Here is a 27,091-nt window from a genome sequence, read left to right on the forward strand (position 1 = left end):
CACCACCATCTCCATCACCACCACCACCATCTCCATCACCACCATCATCTCCATCTCCATCACCATCACCACCATCTCCATCACCACCACCACCATCTCCATCATAACCACCATCATCTCCATTATCTCTACTGACATCATCTTCTACATCATCATTCCTGTCAAAGTATCCACACCAACTATGTAACAAGATGGAGTGCATGAATTCTGGGAAATTATGGAAAGTCACTTGAGGTGCCAGCTACATAAAACCCCCAGCCTTCTAGGGTGGCTGTTGAAAGACTAAGAGTCTTGAGAGAAGAGAGGTGGGAGGCGGTGTGCTCCCCGTGGACAGAGCTGCACAAGAAGAGGCCAAGGCAGGAAAGCCCAGGGCTTGTTGAGAGAACAGTGATGTCACATTCAGCTGGCCGGGGGACTTTTGGGGGGAAGAACAGGCAGAGAGAGATGCAGGGAATACTGGGCAGAGCCTTGGGTTGAGAACTGATTTCTCCAAGCGGATGACAACCGAGGGCAGAGCTGCAGTGCCAACACTCTGGATGCCTTGCCTAGTCTTGTTTCCAACACAGCATGCTGGAGACACAATGGACCAGCAAAGACTGAGGTGGGAAAGACAACCAGGGGAGTCCAGGAGGGATTTAGGCAAGTACTGGGGGAGCCCTGGCCCAGGAAGCTAGAACTGGGAATAGAAGGGGCAGTATGATATTCAGACTTCTCATGAGTAACCAGGCTCCTTTAGGTGGTGCTTCCCAGCCCTCTCCACGACATGACACGTTGGGAATCTAGGACAGCTGCCCAGCATGGTGAGGTCAAAAAATGAGGCTGCTCTCAGCTGGAGTCAACAAGCCCAACAAACCAAGTGGAGGGCTGAGGTCTCACCATACCAGGTACCTCAGCCTTCCTGTTGGGGAGCTCTGGTTTAGGACAAAGCTGGTTCATTTCTGTCCCCAGAGCCTGGCACAGTGACAGGCACAGAACAGGTACCCAGTCGATGCTGGTTGAAATAAGGAGGGCATTATATGTCCTCAGTGGGTTTTTTGGGAGTGGGAGAAGGTGGAATCAAAGGTGATTTCAGGACTTGGAGACTGGGTGGTGGCACCTTTCTCAGGGAGACCTGAAGCAGTTTGTTGGTGTTTTGGTTGGTCCGAGTGACACCTGCATGTGAGAGAAAGGTAGGAGCACAGATGAAGGTCAGGGATGAGCACAAGTTCGAAGTAAAAGACACAGGCATGGATGTCTTTCCCCAGGGAAGCCTCAGGGCCAGGGCTGTGGGATCTCAGCAGGTGACAAAGGCAGGCAGAGGAAGAGAAGCTCCAGGTGAGTGGGACAGGCTAGAAGCTTCCTGGGGAAAAGGAGGGAGCGCCTCAGGATGGAGCAATCATTGATCCAAGCGCAGTGTGGGCCAGAGGAGCCTGGGGACTGCGGAGACTCGAGCCGGCCCACAGCAGTCTCAGAGAAGGGACAGGGACTGGAGCCCTAAGGCCAGAGACGAGGTTACAGATCGTATTCTATAAATTGACCTAACCCATAACTGCTGTAAGGGGAATTGAGTCTTTAAGGGAAGCATATGGCTACGTCTTTTGTGAAGAATGCTGCTGTACCTCCCCAGAACTTTGCAGCCACATTTCCCTACCCTTCATCAGAGTGTGTCCACAATACCTCTGCCCAAAGGCAAGGCAGGCGTCATTATTTCCATTTTGAAAATGAGAGAAGTGGCTTCCGGAAGTTTCCAGAGCTTGTCCTGAAAGGACATTTCCATTCCTGCTGCCTCCTGGATTGTGTCCTGTTTGTTCTCATCTCTTCAGCAGTCCTTTGCTGGTCTTCTCTTCCCCTCACCAAGTTCTATTTTGGAAATCTTATCCTATCTCCCAACTTCAAGAGTTTTATGCAAAAAGGGCACCTTCTTACCTGTCTCTGACCCAAACCTCTCTAGAGGTGCTTCCACCAGTCACAACCCATCCTTAGCAGGATGTCCCATAGGCTCCTTGCTTAATATTCAACATATATCATGAGAAACAGGTCTCCTACTTCTGTAAGTGGTGCAAGGCAGTCCTTCCCCCAGACTGACATTCTAGAAACCTCTCTGTCCACAGTCACTCGAGGTCCACCCCTCTTGAGCTGAAGTCTTCATACCTCCCACGAGGGCCGTTCTTCTCTACTCACTGGTAACAGATCAGCCCTCAATAATTCGATCCATGGGGGTGGTTAGTGACTAAAGACCAGGGTTGATGAGGTGTGGGCTGTATTCAAGGGTGGATATGATCTAGTAGGTGGATGGCAGGAGGGATAGAGAGAAGGGATGGCTGGGTGAACAGCGATGAAAAAGACATGATGTGGGAAGGGGCAGTGAGCAGATCAGATGACCCTCCCAGAGATGGACAGTAGTTCCTAGGGAGTTTGGGATTAGGCTCGGGGAGGGAAGGCTTCGAAGGGCAGCAGGAGCCCTTGGATTTAATATGGGAAATAGCAGGAACCCCTTGTCCACTCTTCTTCTTAACTGGACGGGCTGCTGATGAACTGAGTCTTTGGGCTCCTGCCAGTTGCGCTCAGTGTTGGCCAGAGATGCTATGGGCACTGAGGCTGGAAGAGCCAAGGACAGAGAGGCTGACCTAGACCGTGTCGTACAAGCAGAGCTGGCAGTGCCCTTGGAGGCGCTGAGGCAGGGGGTGGGGGCGGAGGAGGGATGGTTTGTATACATCGCTTTTGTGATATTAACTGGTAAATAATGCATGAGTCTGGATGGCAGAGAGAGCTCTTTCGGTGTGAAATGTTATAACCAACGAAGTTTAATAAAACAAGGGGCCGCATCTCGGAGGAGCGAAGGCCCGGTCTCTGCAGTAATTCCCGCCCTGCTTAGCCCAGTTGCTCCGGAAAGATGGCATCTTAAGGGCAAGGGGGGAAAAGAAAACCTAAAACAAAAACACAAGAAAGACCCAACTGCAGTTCTGAGCAGGCTGGATGGGCAGCGTTTGCCAAGCTACGTCAATCTCTCTGACCCTAAGCATCCTCGTCCGTGAGATGGAGATGTATGGGAACCTTCCTCCCAGGTGACAGGGGAGATTAAATGGGGAAATTTACAGGCCTGTGTCCTGCAAATTGTGGGCTGCTGTAAAGTGCATGGTCTTCCTCTAGCAATCTGACAATGGAGAGGAACGAGCCCGGGCTTTGAACTTTGGAGCTGAGACCTTTCCTTCACTTATGTTTGGGTTATTAGTTCGTTTGCCCAGGCCCACAGCTGCTTTCAAGGTGAGCTGAGGTGAGGCAAGAATGGTCCCTGTGGAGCTCTGTGGGGGAGGATGCCATTGAGGGCTGCCCAACATGCACCCCAGCTTCCTATACTTGACGAGCTTCTCACCTTACAAAAAGGAGCCTGGGTAGCTCTAGAGGTTTGCGCTTGGCTGCTAACATAAAGGTTGGTGTTTCAAACCCACACAGTGACTCCACAGAAGAAAGGCCTGGTGAACTAAATTTGTAAAGATCACAGCCAAGAAAACCATGCGGAGCAGTTCTGCTCCGTAACACATGGGGTCGCCATGAGTCGGAGGGGACTCGACGCCAAAGGGCTTGGTTTATTTGCTTGTTCGTTTCACTTTATGAGTCTGGTGGGGGGTCAGGCTCTGCTTCCCAATAACAAAGCTAATGAAACCCCAACACTCCTTTTCCCTGTTGGGCTGGATGTTGGGATGTGAGCAAGTAACCTAGGATGCCCCAGAGGCAGGTAGAGGCGGGGGAGGGTGGAGGCAGGGGGAGGCGAGGGGAGGTGGGGGAGGTGGAGAGAGGTGGAGAGAGGTGGGTTGGGGAGAATTTTTCCCTGATATTTCCACAGCATGTGAATGAGCTGGACTGTCAAGTGGGGTGTCCAGCGGTGGTGAGAGGCAGCAACAGTGGGATCTTCCTGCACTGGTATGGGGGGTGATTTGGGCCATGATTCCAGCCAAAACCAAAAAAAAAAAAAAAAAAACAATGTTATCAAGTCAATTCCGACTCACAGTGACCCCATAAGACAGAGTAGAACTCTGCCCCCATAGGGTTTCCAAGGCTGTTAATCTTCACAGATGAAGACTGCTACATCTTTCTCCCTATTGCTTGGCCTTCCTGGTGATTCTTGAACTGCCAAAAATCTGCATAATAAGCTCTTTTGCTGCGTGAGTCTGCCAGGGTCATTTCTGTTGCTGCCACCAGGCATCCTGACCCGGGTGACGGGCTGTGTTCAGGTTTTCCAGCAGGGAGTCCAGGCACAGGGCCCAGAGCTATAGGGCCTGGGGTTGGCAATTCTGGGGAACCCATCCAAATATTCTTCCAGGTAGAGCCAGGAGGAAGAGCTGGATACTGAGGCTGAGTGTCCACATGACCATGGTCTCTGTAAGTCTCTAACTGTTCTGGGTCAGTCTTTGTGTTGCTTGGTGTTCTCTGAGCTTCCTGAATCTGTGGTTTGGTGTCTGACACTGATTTTTAGAAAATTCTCAGCCATTATTATTTCAAATATTTCTTTGACTCCGTTTTCTCTTTCTGGTATTCCAATTACATGCGCAGTTGTCCCTCGGTATCCACTGGGGATTAGTTCCAGGACCCCTGTTGGATACCAAAATCCGAGGATGCTCACGTCCTTTATATAAAATGGCATAGTATTTGCATAGAACTTACACACATCCTCCTCTATACTTTGAATCATCTCCAAATTACTTACAGTACCTAACATGATGTAAATGCTATGTAAATCGTTGTAAAGTGCTATGTAAATAGTGTTTTAGGCTCCCTCTTAAGCTTTGAGGGATTGTTTTGACCACTCTGCTTTTGCAGAGCCATTTTTTCACAGAAACAAAGGGCGCACACAACACAAGGAGCAAATGAATGAGAGGCCAGGTGGACAATGTTCAAACAAGTGCTGGAGAGAGACTGAGGATCTGTGAGACGGTGGGAGGCTACAGCAGGGGATGCTACACATCACTTCATTCGCGTGGATTCAGCAGAGTGCCTGGCATGTGGCAAATTCTAGTTTGGCTTTTTGGAAATTTCTTTTATTTTTTTTGTATATTTTCAATGCACAGTTTGTTGAATCTGCGGATGCAGAACCTGTAGATACGGAGGGCCGACTGTATGTTACATTCTTTTCTTTTTTTTTCCATCTTTTTCCTCTTTTCATTTCAGTTTGGGAAGTTTTTATGGACAGATCTTCAAGTGCACTGACTCCTTGTCTGTGTTGAGTCTACTGAGCTCATCCAAGGCATTCCTTACTTCTGCTACAATATTTTGATTTCTAGCATTTTCTTTTGATTCTTTCTTAGAGCTTTCATTTCTCTGCTTACATTACCCATCTGTTGTCACCTGTTGTCTACTTCTTTCTATTAGAGCCCTTAACATATTAATTATAAGTATTTTAAAACCCCTATCTGATAGTTCAAACATCTGTATTGTATCTGAACGTGGTTCTGAAGATTGCTTTGTCTTGACAGGTTGTGCTTTTTTCTTGCATTTTGGTACATCTTATAATTTTTGGCTGAAAACCTGACATGTTGTATCAGAGTAGTAGGGACCAAGGTCAATATGTTGTGAGGATTTGTGTTAATCAGGAGTTGGGCTGTGTTTAACGTTTGCTGTAGCTGTAAGTGCCAGAGGCTGGGTAGGGGTTGGTTCCTTGTCTTAGCTCCTTTTCCTGTCAGAACTCAATCAGGAAAAAAATATTCATTCAACAAACCTTTTGTGAGGTCAGGAAGTAGTCTGAAAAACAAAACAAAAACAAAAAACAAACCCAAATCACCGTCGAGTCAAACTGCCCCGTAGTGTTTCCAAGGCTGTTATCTTTATGGAAGCAGACTGTCATATCTTTCTGCTGCAGAACAGCTGGTGGGTTCAAACCATCAACCTTTAGGTTAGCAGCCAAGCACTTAACCACTGTGCCACCAGGGCTCCTCAGTAAGTACTCTAGGCCTGGTAATTCAGCAATGATGAGCAAGTCATGTCCTTGTTCAATCCAAAGGACTCCAAGTCAAGTGGAAAAGATGCTGGTCACACTCCCCTGTAAGTCTGTAAGGTGTGCTGTGGGGCAGGATGGGAAAAGGATTCATTTCCTGGATGGGAGCGGAGGAAGTGTGTACAAGGGGTGGAGACCCTTGAAGGAAACAGTGAAGCTTATGTAGAAGTTGCTAAGGAAGAAATGCAAGACACAGGCCTTTTAAGCATTGTATTCAAAACAGTTAAACGTGAAAAGGAATTGTGATATGAATCAAGAGAACTGGCCCAAGATGAAGCTTAACTGAATTGGAGGAAGGTCCTCACAGCCACAGCACAATGTCCCCTATGAACTCTGGTGAGCAGGGTCTGTATCTGTCCTGTTCCCTGCTGCATTCCTGGAGCCTGGCACAGAAGAAAACCAAACCAGTGGCCGCTGAGTCAATTACGACTCATGGCGGCCCCATGTGTTAAAGAGTAGAACTGCTCCATAGGGTTTTCTTGGCTGTGATCTTTATGGACGCAGATCACCAGGCCTATCTTTGAGTTTGAACCGTCTATCTTCGGGTTAGCAGTCGATCGCAGACTGTTTTGACCCACCCAGGGACCTGGGCACTAAGCACGTGCTACGTAAATACCTGTGAAGTCACAGAATGGATTGGAATTGGATTGAACGGAAATAAGTCAAGGTTAAAGAACCAGAAGAGAGCTTGGGCTGTCCCACATCGCATGCCATAATGTGGCTTTCAGAGCTTCAGGAAGGTTCTGCCAGGAGAACAGGGCTCCCCGCACCAGACAACAAGAGTCTCTCCCAGCTCATTCATTCATGCCTCATCCACTCATTGCCTCTTATTTCTCTCTAACAAAACATTCCTCTGGGGAGAAAAATACATACTACTTAAAATCTTTCTACTGGGGTGGACCCAAATCCAAGTCCCTCATTTTACAGATATGAAAACTGACGTCCAGAGAGGAGACGTGAATGGCCCTTCGGCCATAGAGCTGGGCCCAGCAGAGTATCTTGGCCACCAGGCAAATGTCGTCTCCAGTATTCCGAAGATGTGACTTCCCAGGGTTAAATGCCAGGTCTGTGGTTGGAGGCACCCGATTCAGGGTCTTAGGTGTCTTGCCCTCAGATGAGCGTCAGGAGGCCTGTCTCCTACTTCTGCCCCTGCCCTAAAACCTTGAACAAAGCACTTTGCTCCTCTAGGCTGCCAATTCCTCCTCAACCAAATGTAGGTAATCACCTCCACCATGTGGACCTTGCTGTGTTGTCATGGTGGCAAATTAGATACACCCACTTTGAAAAGTGTGCGATATAAAGTATAATTACTGGCACAGAATCACAACCCCAAGAATGGCATTTCTGCAGAGGGTCAGCTTGGGAGAGATGAGAGGGCAGAGAATAAGGAAGACTTCGAGAGGCATGGACATCTACCTGTGGGAAAACCAAACCAAACCCACCGCTGTCGAGTTGATGCCAACTCATAGTGCTATGTAGAACTGCCCTGTAGGGTTTCCAAAGCTGTGATCTTTACAGAAGCAAACTGCCACATCTTTCTCACATGGAGCGGCTGGTAGGTTTGAATCGCTGATCTTTCAGTTAGCAGCCAAGCACTTTAACCACTGCCCTACCAGGGCTTCTCCCTGAGGGAAGATCTACCCAAAGGTACCAAGGAGCAGAATGGGCTTTGGAAGTGGAGGCAGGGGACTTCTCAGGTACGTGATCAAAGATTCCTGCATCCAGGCATGCGCCTCCCGGCCTGTCCCTCCAGGACTGCCCTTCTGGGAACAAATGAGGGGCACCCACACTCTAATCGGGCTTTTTTCCCAACAATCGCTGCCCTCCTGCCACCGTATCAATATTTATCAAGTCTGCTGGGGTTTAGAACACGTATGAGGGATTAAATCAATTTAGCCGCGATCCAGGGACTGCTTTGCATTGTGAGCAGCTTCAACATGTCCGCCCATGTTTGGGCGCCCGTGCCCATTACCAATTCATGAAGTGTCTGCTGGAATTAGTAAATCCCTTTCATTTACTTACGTAGGAGAAAATGTTTAATAGCTGCCACACGAAATTTGCAAATTGTGCTCCATCTGAGGCTGATTAATAAAACACCATGGAAAATACATCAGTCATTTCAGGATTTAAATTAGTACTGCATTCTACTTGAATCATCCTCTTTTACAAAACTGATAGGGCCTTACATCTCTCTCCCGGCTCTTTCTTCTTCATCCCTGTTTTCCCCTCCAATCTCTGCAGTTCAGTTGCTCTGCTGGGGAAGCCAAGTGGTAGAATGATGAGGTTATTTGTGGATGTCTCCTATCTCGCTTCGTAGACTTGTGGCAGGCCTGGGACTCATTCATCTCCACGTCCCCGAGTGCCAGCACATAGTAAGTGAAGGAGGACTGAAAGGGTCAGTCATGGGGTCTTGGGGCTTCTCTGAAATAGAGCGTGGCCTGCCTTGCATGGTCCTTGTAGGCTAACAGCAGCACACACATTGTTCGTGTTATTATCTAAACACCCAGTTCAGGGGGGTTACTGATATTCTTTCAATTTTTCAGTACGGCTGACCTGAGGTTTAGAGATGTTAAGTAACCTGCCTAAGCTAACCCACCAATAAGTGGAGGGGTGGGAATATGAACTCATGTCTTTCTCAAATGCTGCAGATGGCAGGCGTTTTCTTGGGTCCTCTAATTCCACATCCCATTTACAGGCGGGGAGGCAGTGGTGGTTCAGTATAATTCTGGCCTTCCATGGGGGAGACCCAGGTTTGACTCCCGGACGGTGCACCTCATGCATTGCCCCCACCATCCCTCAGCGGATGCTTGTGTGTTGCTGTGATGCTGAACACGTTTCAGCGGAGCTTCCAGACGAAGATGGGCTAGGAAGGAAGGTGTGGAGATCTACTTCCAAAAATCAACCAATGAAAACCCAGTGGATCACAACAGTTTGATCTGCAACTGGTCATTCCACTGTGCACGGAGTTGCCATGAGTTGGGGTCCGACTCGACAGCAGCCAACAGTAACAACAGCATTTTGCAGATGGGGGAACTGAGGCAGAGTTGGGGGCTCCACTGATAGCCACATGCTGGTCAGGGGGAGTGCTGGGCCTGGATTCTGGGTCTACCCCCATTCACTCTGCAGATGGTTATGGAGTACCTCTGAGTTCCAGCCGAGTGCTGGTGTGCAGAGATGCCCACAATGGTCAGAGTGCCTACCTCAACAGTCTCTTGTTGTTAGGTGTTGTCAAGTCGGTTCCAACTCACAGCGACCCCACGTACAACAGAATGAAACACTGCCCATCCTGCGCCATCCTCACAATCATTGTTATGCTTGAGCCCATTGTTGCAGCCACTGTGTCAGTCCATCTCATTGAGGGTCTTCCTCTTTTCTGATGACCCTCTACTCCTCTGCTCTACCAAGCATGATGTCCTTCTCCAGGGACTAATCCCTCCTGATAACATGTCCGAAGTATGTGAGATGAAGTCTCACCATCCTTGCTTCTAAGGAGCATTTTGGCTGTACTTTTTCCAAGATAGATTTATTTATTCTTCTAGCAGTCCGCAGTATATTCAATATTCTTCGCCAACACCATAAATCAAAGGCATCAACTCTTCTTTGGTCTACCTTAACATAGAGTCTAGCATCCAAAAAACCAAAAACCAAACCAGTTGCCATCCAGTTGATTCCAACTTAGAGGACGCCATGTGTGCAGAGTAGAACTGCACTCCATAGGGTTTTCATGGCTGTAACCATTCAGAAGAAGATTGCCAGGCCTTTCTTCCATGGTGCCTCTGGGTGGGTTTGAACTGCCAACCTTTGGGCTAGTAGTTGAGTGCTTAACCATGTGTACCACCCAGGGCCACCTAGCATCCAAAAGAATCATTAAATAAGCAACTCCATAAATCTGCTTAAATGTCCTGTTAGATGAAGTTCAGGTCCCCCGAACTTAGTTGCCTCCTGATACAGAGAACAGTGACCTGAACTGTCAGCCAGGAGAAAAGAAACTTTGTCCAGCCCTCCTCATTCTGGCCAAGTTCCCTTACCCTTCCCAGCCTCAGTTGCATCATCTATAAAATGGAAATAATAACGCGTGGCCTGTTCATCTAAGACATTTGTGAGGTTTGGAGCTGCAAAAATCGCAAAGTACGTTCGCCAGAATTAAACCCGCACGTACCTGATGGGGACTTACACAAATGCAAGGGTGATTACGATTTGGGGGCAGGATGCTACAGATCCCCAGCGCAGCCCAGCCTCTGGTGCAGCCCACCCTTTCAGCTGGTAGCACACCCGGAGCCTTAATTGTTAGCAGATTTTGCATTTTCCCCCAAATTGCACACCCATTAGCAGCCCAGTCTACTCATGATGGAGGCGCTAAGGCGTGACATTCCTAAAGTGGTGGGAATTAGAATTGGGTCCCAGAGGCAGTGGGGGGCTAGTTTAATGAGTGGTGGGAACTCAGGTCCCTCTCTTTTTTTACCCCCACCCCCGACCAAGTTCTCACTTTAGAATCTCCTCAAAAGAGGAAGCAACTTTGGGTGGTCTCCTATCTGGTTAGAGGCCAAGATTATGAAGGGAAGTCAAAAGCCTGCACCCCTAAAGGAGCCCAGATGTCCCCCAAGAACCTGAAGTGCTCTGGTGGACAAGAGCTGTGGGGGGAGACTGCATCGCTCGCTGGCCCAGCCCCTGTTCTGAGCCCAGCCTCAGCATCTTGTCACTTCCCCCGCCCCGGGTTTCTCTAACCCCTGGACTAGGCTTGAGCTTCGTTGTGCTAAGCTGCTACCATGTCCTTCCTCTTTCTCACTGGTCACAATTACTCCTGTTCTTCCCCTTGGGGCATTCTCTGTGAAAGGACAGTGTGGCTGGCTTGTTTATCTCAGCATGCTGGTACCTGGCACAGGTTCAGTTCTTGGCAAGTACTCGGTAAAGGTTTGTTGAAGTATTAAACGAATCTTATCTCTAGCCTAAGAGCTGCACTGGCTATAAGCATGGACAGTGTTCATGGCAAGACAAGACAATAGGACAAGGATGGCTCAGGAAGTCCCATTCTGCTGACAGACACATGCTACAGGACTGGGTACTTGGTCTACCATTGAAGGCAGTGCCCCATTCCAGAAAGGTCAGAACTCAAGCTCCTGGGGCCAGAGCACTCTCTACTCGGGTAGATGGTTCTACCAAACAATGGCCCCCACTGGTGTTGGGATCATCTCTATTGGCCCTACAGATTCCAGATTTCTCCCTGGCATTCCACAGGAACCCCATGAAGAGCCAGCCTCCTCAGCCATAACGTTAGTTTTGTAAACTAGTTTTCCTTGTCCAGGCTCTCATTACGCAAACGTTCCCTGGGAATGTCTACATCCCAGCACTGGCAGGGTAAACGGAGATGAATCAGTTGGAGTTCCTGCCCTGGAGGTGCTCACAGTTTAGTTTGGAAGAAAGAAATGTGCCCAGATCATTAGAGTATAGTGTGATGAATGTGATAATTGCGGTAAGAACAAAGCCGTGTGGAAGCACAGAGGAGGAAGTTAAAGTCTGCCTGTGAACTGGTAAGAGCTTCATGGAGGATGTGTCTTTGGACGTGGGTTCTGGTTGTGAGTCAGAGCTCATCTGGCATCAGCCCAAGTCAGAGGAAGGGTGTGAGAGCATTCGAGAGCATTCCAGGCAGAAATAACCACTTACGCAGAGAGCCAGAGCCACAGAAGAGATGTCTTGTGGAACAGTAACTAATTTCCTGGAACTGAAAGTCAGACTGGTTGCGATGGAGTGGCAGGTGCTGTAGCTAGAGAGGTAGGTTGGGGTCAGACTTTGAAGGGCTTTTTACATCTTACTAAGATTATTTGGCTTTATCCGTGGGCCATGGGGAGCCCTTAGAGGGCTTTAAGCCAGAGGAGTGACATGATGAAATTTGTGTTTTAGAAGATACTTCTGGCAGCAGCTTTCCATTATTAATGCAAAACTCCCCATCCTGAAAGCTCAAAAGGCAGTGATGCCTTAAACCAGCTTCCCTACCAGCTACACTTCTGGCCTCGCATCATTTTGAGAGGAAGCATAGTGTCGAAGCACAGCACCCCCTGAATTCTGAATCTGGTCCTGCCTCTGATTTACTGTTGACCCTGGACAAGAACGTGAGCCCCAGGCTCGTCATCGCTAAAACGAATACTGGCCCTACGCATCTCACAGTGCCAACGCTGGGTTCTGATGACAAAAGGGATGCAAAGGGTGTTTTCAATTGTGATTGGCTTTATAACTTATAAATTAATAATTTTTATTTGATGAAAATGGAGGTGTCTGCCAAGGCAAAGGCAAGTGGGTATTTGAGCAGGGCACAATATTTTGGACAGGAATGGAGCTTGAAAATCATCTGCTCCAACACCCCTCACTCTGTGTAACAGGTAGCCAGTCCAGAGAACTTGTCTCCCACAGACTCCCACAGTTACATGAGTCCATTGTAGTAGAAAATTGCCCAATCTACTTAGGCTTTACTCAGGGTGATTACCCCAATCTACCACTGGGGTTCTGTATATAGTGTTGACTCAGGAACCACACCCAAAGTCGGCTCTCTGGTCGACCAGGGATGATCTGTCCATGGTGCTGACATCCTGATTCTATCTCTGTACACATTCAAAGAGAATTTGCTATAAGCGCAAATGGTAGAATTACTCCATTTCTGAGCACATTAACCAGAGAAAGCACTACAGCCGTCTGTCTCTCTGAACTTGCTTTTCCCCAGTAGATTTACAACTCATAAACCCAGTCATCAGAGCCAAGTAAATTAAGCTGAAGACCCAGCGCACTTCAGCATTAACCATCAACAAGGAGGAGGGCTTTGAGCATCTTGTATCCTAATTCCCATCCATTTATGAACTTGCCTTTCCCAGTGAGTCATTTTTCAGTTCCACCCCCACTCGCTCTCGTTCTATACTTCACTGCAGCTCTCACAAAGGAAGGAAACAAACACACTGCTTCAATGGCTGCAGCTGCTGCCTAGAATGAATCTCTAAGAGCCAGTGTGCAAGGAGGAGGGTGGGGTACTGGCTTTGGCTTTGACTGTTCTCTGGTGAGGTTTTAGATCTCAGTGGAGTCAGTACTGAATGTTGTTGTTGTTAAGTGCCATCAAGTCAGTTCCAATTCATAGTGACCCTGTGTTCAACAGAACGAAACACTGCCAGGTCCCACACCACCCTCACAATCGTTGCTATGTTTGAGCCCATTGTTGCAGCCTCTGTGTGAATCCATCTCATTGAGGGTCTTCCTCTGTTTTGCTGACCTTCTGCTTTACCAAGCATGATGTCTTTTTCCAGGGACTGATCCCTCCTGATAACATACATGTCCAAAGCACGTGAGATGAAGTCTTGTCATCCTCACTTCCAAGGAGCATTCTGGCTGTACTTCTTCCAAGACAGACTTGTTCGTTCTTCTGGGAATCCATGGCATACTCAATATTCTTCGCCAACACCATAATTCAAATGCATCAAATTTCTTTTGGTTGTCAATTTGTTGTTCAGCTTTCTCATGCATATGAGGTGATTGAAAATACCATGGCTTGCATCAGGCACCCCTTAGTCCTCGTAATTGCTTTCAATCACTGTGATTCTCTGATTCTGCAATCTTCATCCCTTTCAGAACGCTGTTGTTGTTGTTAAGTGCCGTCAAGTCAATTCTGACTCATAGCCATCCTATGTACAACAGAACCCTGCCTAGTCCTGCACCATCAGCACAATCAGCACAGTCATTGTTAGGCTTGAGGCCATTGTTGTGGTCACTGTGTCAGTCCATCTAGTTGACAGTCTACCCAAAACTGCTCCCAAACCCTGATTACACTATGGAACTTACTGTGATTCTGGAAATCTTTTCTGTTCCATCCTCCTCTCACTAAGACATTGCTTCCCTGTGTTCTGTATCTTTAGGACATGTCCTTTCTCGAGATTTGTACCCCAAAAGCATGCCTGGGGTGAATTCCAGCTCTGCGGATCAGTAGTTTTGACAATGAGCAAGTTATTTCAACTTTCTGTAGCCCAATTTTCTCTTTGGTAAAATGAGTCATTGATATCCACCTCCTAGAACAGAGATGCGATATTCTGTGTAACACATCTTCCCTGGTACCTGGTTTATAGTGGGCGCTCAAGGAAATTTTTTCTTCGCCCTTTCCTTCCAAGTCAATGAGTTCATGACATGACCCCTATTAATGTATTAATGTCAGTAATACACGTTTTCATGTCCCCCTGGGTCTTTTGTGTTTTGTGCTAGAGAAAGTGAATGCCTAGACATTGGTACCTTTTCCAAATCCTAGAAATAACTCAAAGTGAGAAGCTCATTTCTTTGCCATGGTGCTGCATATAGAACTTTGCAAATAGTTTGTTTTCTTCTGGCTAGTGGTTTCTTTCAGGCTGAGGGAGTGTTTGTTTTTACTTCTCCGACATTAGAGAGGATGTGAGGCTGAGAAAAGCCACTTGTCCAGCTGGAATGCAACTAAATTCACTAATTTATGAGCCTGGGCTGTTCTCTGGACTGGAGCCTCTGTCTTTGAAGATGTCAAACAGTAATGAAGTAAGGTTTCCAACACCCACCAACACTCATCATTCTGGTTCTGCTGGAACACAATGAAGCAGATAGTTTGGTTCTTTGCCTAGCAATGGGGAAATGAAAAGATCTCTTGATGTGGACTCAGCTGGCAGTCTCCTAAGTTAGGTCTTGTAATAATTCTAGGTTTGACGTTGAGCAAGTTACTTCTTTTTTCTTGGACCACACTCTGTCTCAACTCTCCTCACTTATAAAATACTCCAGTAATCCCCCACTTACACTCCAGATATTATCCTGATCAAGTCCCATTTCTGCCTATACTTATCTCTCTGGCCCCTGCAAACCTTTGTCTCTCACAGCATAGCTATTGCCTGAATTTAAGTCTGGACCATCACTCATCTGGACTGCTGAAAGTCTCCCAGGTGGCTTCCCTCTGTCCCGACTCACCTCTAATTTATACTCCACAGCAATGCCCAGGCAATAATTTATAAAATGCAAATCTAGCCATGACCCTTTACTTCTTCAAATATTTCAGTGACTCCTTGTTGCCTAAGAATGAACTCATAGCTCTTTATCTTGACATTCAAGGACCCTCACGATTTGCCCCAGACCTCTGTTATAGCTCCAGCTTATTTCTGTTCTGTTTCTTTGTGTTCTGTACTCTGGCACATTGCAAATTGCCTCTTCCTACACTAACTTCCCATCATCTGTCTTGACACACTCTGTTCCTTCTTTCCTTCTCCCCCAGTGCTACTCCAAACTCCCCTCCACGATAATACCTACTTATCCTCCAAAATAGAGTTAAACAGCTTCCATTTCTTCAAAGTCTTTCCTTATAATCCTAGACCAGTCTCCACATTCTTTCCAGAGAACTTTTCCTCGCAAGAAATGTTCCCCTGTGGTCCCCAAAAGTCTGACCCAAGGAGCAAACCGTCTGGTAAGAACAGTCAGCCAGGGCCCTCCACACCCACCATGAGCTGCCGTGCGCAGTGTCCCTGGTTTGAATCTTTGGAACCGCCATGCCTCTATTGGCCATAGATGGAACCATTTCCTGTTACTGCCAGCACCATGGGAGAAATCCACTCCTTGGCACAATTTGCCTTTAGCATATGCTGCTCAGGATGGTTAAGTACATGTTGTAGCTACAGGGTGCTGAGATTGCTGTGAACTTTGACTGAGCCTTGCTCTGCTGCTGTGAACAATTATCCCTTCTCACCTGGAGGGTTGCCACACCTTCTGCACTTGTCTTCCTGCCTTCTACCTGTGGATCTCCAATCCTCTGTAGTGCTGGTAGAATAAACTTTCTGAAATCCAGATCTGACCATATCCACCCAACCCCAGATACATACATGTTACTGAGAGGATAAAATCCAAGCTCCTCAGCATGTCCAGCATAATGGCCCTTCCTGACCTGGTTCCAGCTTCTTCCAGCCCTGTCTCAGGTCTGTCTGTTTCCCACCTCTCCCAGGAAACGTGCAATCCAGTCACACTCCCCTTCCTGGGGCACCATGCCTAACAGACCGTGCACTTCACAACTCTGTGCCCTGGCACAGGTCTCCAAAGAAAAGGGAATACCCTTCCCTACATCCTTGCCTGTAGGGCTCCTACTTATTCCACAAACCGGCTGACGTTTTACGCCATTTTTAAAACTTTTCTCCGAACCAGGCATCACCATTTTATTCTTGTCAAAGTAATACATGTACACAGTTTTATAAAGCTTATGATGAACACTAAGTAGCACCTGTCCCAATCCTAGATCCTGGTAGAGGGGATACTTGCTCCCCACTTCTCTGGTTTCTAGTAGAAAGCTTCTTCCCCAAACACTCCTGGCCCTTACCACCCCCAGGTGAAATGAGGTACCTGGGTCTTGGCAACAGCCATCAGCCCATCCTCTTGTATGACTGAATCACTCCATTAAAGGCCCTTTGTGTGGAGAACTTTGGTCTTTTATCCCTTCCTTCTCTTGGACCAGTGGAGAGGATGACCTGGGAAGGGTCTTGCTGTATAGACTCAAAGTCACCCTCTGACAGATTGGCCCAAAGTCTGAACTGGTGGGAGGGGTGGGTGAAGAGGGAGTTAGCAGAACCGTTTTGGCTCACACACCAAGATGGCACCATCTATGGCCAATAGAGGCATGGTGGTTCCAGAGATTCAAACCAGGGACACGGGGCATGGCAGCTTACAGTGGGTGTGGAGGGCCCTGGCTGACTGTTCTTACCAGAGGGCTTGCTACTTGGGTCAGACTTTTGGGAACCACAGGGGAACATTTCTTGTGAGGAAAAGTTCTCTGGAAAGAATGTGGAGACTGGTCTAGGATTATAAGGAAAGACTTTGAAGAAATGGAAGCACTTCAACTCTATTTTGGAGGATGACTAGGTATTATCGTGGAGAGAAGTTTGGAGTAGCAAGGGGAAGAAGGAAAGAAGGAATAGAGTATGTCAGGATAAAGGTTGGAAAGCTAGCATGGGAAAAGGCAAGTAGCATGTTACCCTTTACTATAATAAAGGTGCTCTGTTCTCCACCTGTCAGCTCCCTTGTCATGTTCCTCAAGTGATTCAGAACTTCACCAAGGAAGGGGATCATGGTTTATTGGCCGCCCTCAAAAGCCTTAAGAATTTCCCACTTCCCCAGAGATAGTGCTTTTCTTACTGATAGCTATTTCTTCTAGCACTTAACTCCATGTTTCTAAATCACATGCTTACACTGCTATCTCTTGATTTTTTCTGCTTTAGATACTGTCTATTGACTTCCTACACTAGAAGGTAAGGATGTAGCTCTTTTGACTCCTACACTCCTCACATACTTTCCTTTCTCCATCCTTCCGGTAGAGGTAATCAATATTCAAGGTTTACATTGTGATGACTGAGCTGTGGCTGAGTCATGTAGCATGCAATGATTTTATTTCTATTCTTAGGCATTTTTTGGTCTTCTGGAGTTAGTTATTACCAAATCTATTCATTTACTTGTGTACCTGCACTAATTCAGCTAGACATTCTTGCAGAAGGAGTTTTTTCTCATACGTTTGAACCATGTTGAAAACCCATCCATTTGTTCTTTTTCTTGGAGACATTCTTTCTCATCCCTTTCATCCCCTTGCTTCCACCTGGAATGACTGTGTTCTAGACTGTCCTCCTGGGAGCTCCTTCATCTGTTTCCTATGTAGGACCTCCTGAAGTATGGTTTGTTTCTTGCTTCCCCACTCGCCAACTCTTGAGTTCATCTGTCTCCAGTCAGTTCATTCAGCTACTCACCCACCTCATCCATCTGTTTCCAAAATGCTGACATTTTGCTGTTTTGCCCCGACATTATCTTTGTGCTTGTGGTTTTGTGTCCTCTCACCCTCTTTCTTTTTATTTCAAAGAGATTCTCTTCGAGGAGGAGTTGGACATGTGGTTCAAACTACCACGTTTACCCAAAGCCTCTAGGACACATCTGAGGCCCCATGGGCGATGGGTGTGATATCTGATGTACTGTAGTTGTTTACCAAGGTCTGGCAGTCCCACACGTCCCCCACTACATCAAGAGCTCCTTCAGCACCAGGTTCACCTCTCTTGCTCCCTCTCCCTGTTTCCCTTAGTACTTAGCAATGTGTCATTAACATTTGTTATATTGAATGGAGTCCTACTTACACCCCACAAGATCCTCTTTCATGGAGCCAGAAGCCATGTAAGACAGACAAACACACGATCCCGCCTTCTGCCCACTGGTCTCTGCATCCATTCATAGCACTGTTTTCTGCCTCTAGGAGCTGAAAGGATATACTGCAATGATAATGACCTTGGAGTTTCATCCTGGCCTGGACTGTAATGCCCTGAATCTTGGTTTCCTTGCCTGCAAAAATGGGCATGATGCCTACCTCATGAAATTGTTTTGAGGATCGAATAAGGCAATGTATGTAAAGGGCTCCCCACACACGGGGAGCACAGCATCACTTCTTTTCTTATTATCCCCATCCTACACGAGGCGGCATCCCAGAACTGTCAGGACCTCACCAGGAGTGACAGTGGGAGCAATTAAAGGCAGAGGTGCTAGAGCCCAGGTGCCCCACCCCTCCTGCAGGCTCTTTGCAGAAACCTAGACTCCCAAGAGTTGGCTCACTCTAAGTGAAAGCCGAGCTAAACACCTCTCCTGCAGAGTAATTTCCTTGGAGATATTTAATAGCCACTGGAGAGGGGGAAAACGTTCAATCTCACAGACAATCCCAGTTTATAGCTTTATGGCTGTGGTGATAGCTGAGCGCTCAGGATCGTACAATTTCCTTTACATCTTCTCTATTAAAGACCCATCTTCAAAACGCTCTGTGCACACGGCTGGTGTCTTGCCCCCTAGAAACCACCCGAAGCTCATTTGCAAGCTCATTAACTTGTATTTTCCTCATTAAGAATAGAGGAGGGAAGTATCTGCTTGAGCCCAGTGGGCCAAAGAGAAATGCAAGCACTATGCTGGGGCCAGAGGAGGGCATGACCTTCTTACACTAGAACAGCCTGCAAAATAAAATAATGACAATGACAATAGCAACAACAATGACAAAGAAGTGCTAATGTTGCCCCTTGAAATCTTCAAGATGTAATCACGCTGTTATCTAACCCAATACTCATCAAAGTCCATTAAAGATGGCAGATCCCAAAATGTAAGCTCTCCCATAATAGCTAAGGAAAGTGAGAAGGGATGGAAAGAGAACTAGACTTGGAGTCCAGAAATCTGGGTTTGAGTCCTAGAAGCTCCACAGAAGTCTGAAATTTGAGTTTCAAGATTGTTCGATGGTTAGACTTAGGTCTCAAGGTCAATGAGAAGCAGGAGGACAAAAACTCACCATTTCCAATTCCAAATCCTCCTCAATTTCCACTGTGCCTCACTGGCTGCCACGTCGTGGAAAACACCAATCTGAGCATTGCAGATTACAAAGCCTGCATGTGTGAAACCACGTGCACTCTCTTGTATCTTCTTTAAAATTAAGCTTCATGGACATAGTAACGCCAGCTTCTTGGGAAGGCAGGGTGAGGTGGTGTAACAGGAGTTTTTTGTATGGGGCGATCACTGTTGACATGAATTCAGGAGGAAACCCAGCACACGGCCGCTATGGGTGAGACAAGAAAGGTTGAAAATTTGCCTAATGACCCATGGACCGAGGCTTGGCAGGGTTAGCGGCCTGCATTCCTCACACTGTTTCCCCGTGTGGGCATATGGCAGGACTGCGTTTCCCATCCTCCATTGCAGGTGGATTAGGTACCACATGACAGAGTCAAGGCCAGTGGGTTGTGGACAGAGTGATATAAGCCATTGCGGGTCCTGGCTAGCTCCTCTCTCCTGAGATTCAGCCCACAGTAACCTGGGAAGCCACAAGTGCCAGGTGGCAGAGTTCTGTGAGTGGGAAAGCTGCGGAGAAGACCACACACACGCTGGCCTGTGACAGAAGTGAGGACCCCTCTGGGTGTGGACATGTGACGTGGAGGTGTGTTTGTTACTGCAGCATCTTCTAGTTTCTCCTGACTGATCCACAAGAGCAGAGGTGAAGAAATGAAGACATTGTCCAGGCAGAGGATCTGGTTAATCAGAGAGGTGTACCCCTTTGCCACATTCTCCCGGCCTCCTCCTCGCCCGACTCCCATTCACCCTTCAGGTCACTATCAAAATACTGTCTTCAGAGAATTCCTTCCTGAGGCTGCCTGCACCCACCCGCACCTCTCCTTTAACTCTGCAGACTCTTTTCCAGTGTGATTGCAGTTATTTGTTAAATATTGTTAAAATATCTGACTCTGCTATTAGACTTTAACCTTTGTGATGTCAGGGACCCTGTCCTGTTGATCATTCCCAGCTCCCAGTACAGGGCCAGGAACAATCGTGACCGTTCCCCTAAACCAGTTGCCATGAGTTGGCTCCAACTCATGGCAACTCCACATGTGTCAGAGTAGAACTGTGCTCCACTGGGTTTTCAATGGCTGGTTTTTCAGAAATGGATTGCCGGGCCTTTCTTCTGAGGTTCCTCTGTGTGGACTCAAACCTCCAACCTTTTGGTTAGCAGCGGAGCACTTAACCATTTGCACCACTCAGGGGCTCCCTCAAAGTTTCCTTTTGTCTCTCAAACAAGAACCACATGGAATTTATCTGTAACAAATATATTGAACATACATTCATATGCTTCTTAGATTGTTTATAAACTGCATATGTTTATTCACATGCTAAAGAAGTTTGGTTCTTCTTTTAAAATCCACTGTATCAAGGTATCACTTACATATGACAAAACACATCAATTTTAAATGTACTTCTGGGTGAGTCTGACAAATGTATACATCTGGGCAACCACCACCACAATCGTGATAAAGAACATTTCCATCAGTCCCCAAAGTTCCCCTGTGCTCCGTTCCAGTCAACCCTCCTGAACCCAGCCCCAAGCCACCATCACTCTGCTTTCTGCCATGATAGAGTTGTTGTTGAGACTCATGTAAATGGAATTCTAAGCTTTGCACCCTTCTTGTCTGCATGCTTAGGCTCTGCATAACGTTTTTGAGAATCATCCCTGTTTTCATATATTCCCAGAGTTTATTCGTTTTATTGTTGAGTATTATTTTGAAAGGATGAATATACCACAATATGTTTACCCATTCACAATTTTCTTCTTTTTTATTACAGCTTTAGTGAAATATCATTCATATACCACAAGATTCACCCTTTTAAAGTATGCAGTTCAGTGGTTTTTAGTATATTCAAAGAGTTGTGTGATCAACACCACTATCTAATTTTAGAATGTTGTTATCGCTCCAGAAAGAAACCTCATGCCCGTTAGCAAGGACTCCCTAGTCTCTCTTCCTCAGCCCCTTGAAATCATTCATCCACTTTCTGTCTCTCTGAATTTTCCTATTCTGGAAGCTTCATATAAGTGGAATCATACAATATATTATCTTTCATGACTAGCTTATTTCATTTAGCATGATGTTTTAAAACTTCCTCCATTTCCTAGCATGTATCAGAACTTTGTTTCTTTGTATGGCTGAATGATTCTCCACTCCATGGAGATGCCACATTTTGTTCAACACTTGATGGACATTTGGGTTTTTCCCACTGTTTGGGTTTTGTGAATAAGGCTGCTAAGAACGTTTTTGTACAAGTTTTTGTGTGAACATGTTTTCACTTTTCTTGGGTATCTATCTAGGAGTGGAACGGTGGACCACGTGGTGACCGTATTTCATCCCAGTGGCTGTGAAGTGGCATCTCCTGGTTTTGATTTTCAGTTCCCTTATGACAAATGACACAGAGCACCTTTTCATGTGATTATTATCCATTTGTATATCTTCTTTGGAGAAATGTCTATTCACAATCCTTTGACCATTTTAAAATCGGGTTATTCATATTTCTATTTTGAGTTGTGAGAGTTCTTTATGTATTTTGGACTCTAGGCTGTTACCAGATACAAAATTTGCAAAAATTTTCTCCCTTCTGTGTCTCGTCTTTTCATTTCTTGATAGTGTCTGTCATGGATTGAATTGTGTCCCCCAAAAGTATCTGTCAACTTGTCTGGGTCATGATTCCCACTATTGTATGATTGTGTACCGTTTTGTAAATCTGATGTGATTTCCTTATGTGTTGTAAACTCTATCACTATGATGAGGTTGTATGTGATTTCCTTATGTGTCATAAACTCTGTCACTATGATGAGGTTATACTGATAAGGTTTATAGGATTAGATAACATCTTAATCCAATATCTTTTGAGATATAAAAGAGAGAAGCGAGCAGAGACACATGGGAAGCTCATACCACCAAGAAAGCAGTGCCGGGAGCAGCGCGTGTCCTTTGGACCAGAGGTTCCTGTGCTGAGATGCTCCCAGACCAAGGGAAGACTGATGCATCACAAGGACCTTCCTCCAGAGCCGACAGAGAGAGAAAGGCTTCTCCTGGAGCTGACACCCTCAATATGGATTTGTAGCCTACTGGACTATGAGAGAACAAACTTCTTTTTGTTAAAGCCATCCACTTGTGGTATCTCTGTTATAACAGCACTAGATGAGTAAGACAGTGTCCTTTGAAACACAAAAGTTTTTAATTTGGATAAAGTCCAATTATCTATTTCTTTCCCTTTGGTTTCTTGTGCACATCCATTCACCAGTTGATGAATATTTGGGTTGTTTCCAGCTTCTGGCTATTACGAATAAAGCTGAGGTATGAGTTTTCATGTAGTTACATGTTTTAATTTATCTTTTGCAAATATCTAGTGAAATTTCTGAATCATATTATTAGTGTATGTTTAACTTTTAAGAAATTGCAAAACTGTTTTCCAAAGTGATTGTAGTATCTTTTTTTTTTTATTGTACTTAAATGAAGGTTTACAGAACAAACTAGCTTCTCATTAAACAGTTAGTACACATATTGTTTGATGACAGTGGTTAACTACCCCACAACACGTCAACACTATCCCTTCTCGACCTTAGATTCCCTGTTACCAGCTTTCCTGTCACCTCCTGCCTTCCAATCGTTGCCCCTGGGCTGGTGTGCCCCTTTAGTCTCGTTTTGTTTTATGGACCTGTGTAATCCTTGGATGAAGGGTGAACCTCAGGAGTGACTTCAGTACTGAGCTAAAAGGGTGTTCGGGGGCCATACTCTGGAGGTTTCTCCAGTCTCTGTCAGGCCAGTAAGTCTGGTCTTTTTTTGGGAGTTAGAATTTTGTTCTACGCTTTTCTCCAGCTCTGTCCAGGACCCTCTATTGTGATCTCTGTCAGAGCAGTCGGTGGTAGCTGGGCACCATCTAGTTGTACTGGACTCAGTCTGGTGGAGGCCATGGTAGTTGTGGTCCATTAGTCCTTTGGACTAATCTTTCCCTTGTGTCTTTAGTTTTCTTCATTCTCCCTTGCTCCCGAAGGGGTGAGACCAGATGCTACTCACCAAAGTAGAACGTAGAACATTTTCTTTATAAGAAACTATGTTATGCCAGTTGAGCTAGATGTTCCCTGAGACCATGGTCTTCACAGCCCTCAGCCCAGTAATCTGGTCCCTCAGGGAGTTTGGATGTGTCTATGGAGCTTCCATGACCTGACCCTGAACAAATTGTGCTGGCTTCCCCAGTATTGTGTACCGTCTTACCCTTCACCAAAGTTACCACTTACCTATTGTCTATTTCGTGTTATTCCATCCCCACCCCTCCCATCACTCATAACCATCAAAGATTGTTTCTTTTTGTGTGTAAACCTTTTCATGAGTTTTTATAGTAGTGATCTCATACAATATTTGTCCTTTGTGATTGACTTATTTCACTCAGCATAATGCCCTCCAGATTCATCCATGTTGTGAGATGCTTCGCAGATTCATCATTGCTCTTTATCGTTGTGTAATACTCCATTGTGTGTATGTGCCATAGTTTGTTTATCCATTCATCTGTTTATGGGCATCTAGGTTGTTTCCATCTTTTTGCTATTGTGAACAATGCTTCAGTGAACATAGGTGTGCACATGTCTGTTTGTGTGATGGCTCTTATTTCTCTAGGATATATTCCTAGGAGTGTGATGGCTGTTATGTCTCTAGGATATATTCCTAGGAGTAAGATTGCTGGATCATATGGTATTTCTATTTCTAGCTTTCTAAGGAAGTGCCATATCGTTTTCCCAAATGGTTGTACCATTTTGCATTCCCACCAGCAGTGCATAAGAGTTCCAATCTCCCCGAAGCCTCCCCAACACTTGTTATTTTCTGTTTTTTTGATTCATGCCAGTAATACGGGAGTGAGATGGTATCTCACTGTGGTATTGATTTGCATTTCTCCAACTGCTAGTGATCACGAGCATTTCCTCATGCGTCTGTAAGCTGCTTGAATGTCTTCTTTAGTGAAGTGTCTGTTCATTTCCTTTGCCCATTTTTCAATTGGATTATTTGTCTTTTTGTTGTAGAAGTGTCTGATTTTCCTGTAGATTTCAGAGATTAGACCATTGTTGGATTTGTAATAGCCAAAATTTTTTCCCAGTATGTAGGTTTTCTTTTTACTCTTTTGGTGAAGTCTTTTGATGAGCATAAGTGTTTAATTTTTAGAAGATCCTAGTTATCTAGTTTATCTTCTGGAGTTTGTGTGTTGTTAGTTATGCTTTGTATCCTGTTAATGCCATGTATTAGGGCCTCTAGCACTGATCCTATTTTTTTTCTGTGATCTTTATAGTTTTTTGGTTTTATATTTAGGTCTTTGATCCATTTTGAATTAGTTTTTGTGTACGGTGTGAAGTATGGGTCCTGTTTCATTATTTTGCAGATGGGCATCCAGTTTTGCCAGCACCATTTGTTAAAAAGACTATCTTTTCCCCATTTGATGGACTTTGGGCCTTTATCCAAGATCAGGTGACTGTAAGTGGATGGATTTACGTCTGGGTTCTCAATTCTATTCCATTAGTCAGTGTATCTGTCATTGTACCAGTACCAGGCTGTTTTGAGTACCATAGCTGCATAGTAGGTTCTGAGGTCAGGTAGTGTGTGTCCTTCTACTTTATTCTTCTTCTTCAGTAGTGCTTTACTTATCCGTGGCCTCTTCCCTTTCCATATAAATTATTAATTTTTTCATCTCTTTGAAGAATGTTGTTGGTATTTGGATTGGGATTGCATTGTATTTGTAAATTGCTTTGGGTAGAATTGTCATTTTCACAATGTTGAGTCTACCTATCCATGAGCATGGTATGTTTCTGCATTTATGTAAATCCCTTTGGCTTTCTTGCAGTAGTGTTTTGTAGTTTCTTTGCATAGGTCTTTTACATCCCTGGTTAGATTTATTCCTAAGTATTTCATTTTTTAGGGGCTATTATAAATGGTATTGTTTTCCTGATTTCCTTTTCATCATTCTCTTTATTGGTGTATAGGGATCCAGCTGATTCTGTATGTTTATCTTGTATCCTGCTACTCTGCTGAATCTTTCTATTAGTTCCAGTAGTTTTCTTGTGGAGTCTTTTGGGTTTTCCAGTATAGTATCATCTCATCTGCAACAGGGACAGTTTTACTTCTTCCTTACCAATTTGCATGCCCTTTATTTCTTTTTCTTGCCTTATTGCTGTAGCTAGGACTTTCCGCACAATGTTAAAGAGGAGTGGTGATAAAGGGCATCTATGTCTTGTTCCTGTCTCAAGGAGAATGTTTTCATCCTCTCTTCATTAAGAATGATGTTGGCCGTTGGTTTTGTATAGATGCCCTTTATTATGTTGAGGAATTTCCCTTGTGTATCTATTTTATTGAGTGTTTTTATCAGGAATCGGTGTTGGACTTTGTCGAATGCCTTTTCTGCCTCTATTGAGTTGGTCTTGTGATTCTTTTCTTTTATTTATGTGGTGGATTACGTTAACTGATTTTCTAATGTTGAACAATCCTTGCATACCTGGTATGAATCCTACTTGGTCGTGGTGTATTATTTTTTTGATATGATGCTGAATTCTATTGGCTAGAATTTTGTTCAGAATTTTTGCATCTATATTCATGAGAGATATTGGTCTGTAATTTTCTTTTTTTGTGGCGTCTTTGCCTGGTTTTGGTATCAGGGTTATGCTGGCTTCATAGAATGAATTTGGAAGTATCCCTTCCTTTTCTATGTTCTGAAATAGTTTGAGTAGTACTGGTGTAAGCTCTTCTCTGAATGTTTGGTAGAATTCTCCAGTGAAGCCATATGGGCCAGGGCTTTTTTTGGGGGGGGGGGGGTTTTTAAATTACCTTTTCAATCTCTTCTCTTTTTATGGATCTGTTCAGATTTTCAACATCATTTTGTGTTAGCTTGGGTAAGTAGTGTATTTACAAATTTGTCCATTTCCTCTAGGTTTTCAAATTTTTTGGAGTATAGTTTTCATAATACTGTTATGATCCTTTTTATTTCAATTGGGTTATTTGTGTCCTTCCTGTTTTTCTTTTGTCAGTTTGGCCAATGGTTTGTCAATTTTGTTGATCCTTTCACAGAACCAACTTTTGGGTGTATTGATTCTATTGTTTTTCTATTCTCTATTACTTTTATTTCTGCTCTGATCTTTGTTATTTCCTTTCTTCTGGTGGCTATGGGCTTCTTTTGCTTTTCTCTTTCTATTTGTTCGAGTTGTGTAGCTAATGTTTTGATTTTATCCTTTTCTTATTTTTGATGTGTGCATCTATTTCTATAAATTGACCTCTGAGCACTGCCTTTGCTGTGTCCCAAAGGTTTTGGTATGATGTGTTTTTATTCTTGTTTGATTCTAGGAATTTTTTTATTCCATCTTTGATTTCTTCTATTACCCAGTGTTTTTAAGCAGGGTGTTATTCAGTTTCCATGTAATTGATTTTTTTCCTTTGCTCTTCTTGTTGTAAATTTCTACTTTGATGGCATTGTGATCAGAGAAGATACTTTGTATTATCTCAGTGTTTTGGATTTTGTTGAGGGTTGCTTTGTGGTCTAAGATGTGGTGTATTCTGGAGAACATTCCATGTGCATTGGAAAAGAATGTGTACTTTGCAGCTGTTGGGTGGAGTGTTCTATATATGTCTATGAGTTCAAGTTGGCTGATTGTGTCCCTTAGATCTTCTGTATCTTTGCTCAGGTTTTTTCTAGATATTCTGTCCTTTACCAAGAGTGGTGTGTTGAAGTCTCCTACTTTTACTGTGGAACTGTCAATTTCTCTTTTCAGTGCTGTTAAAGTTTGTTTCA

The sequence above is a fragment of the Trichechus manatus genome, unplaced genomic scaffold, assembly GCF_000243295.1.
Source record: "Trichechus manatus latirostris isolate Lorelei unplaced genomic scaffold, TriManLat1.0 scaffold00185, whole genome shotgun sequence".
NCBI lineage: Eukaryota > Metazoa > Chordata > Mammalia > Sirenia > Trichechidae > Trichechus > Trichechus manatus.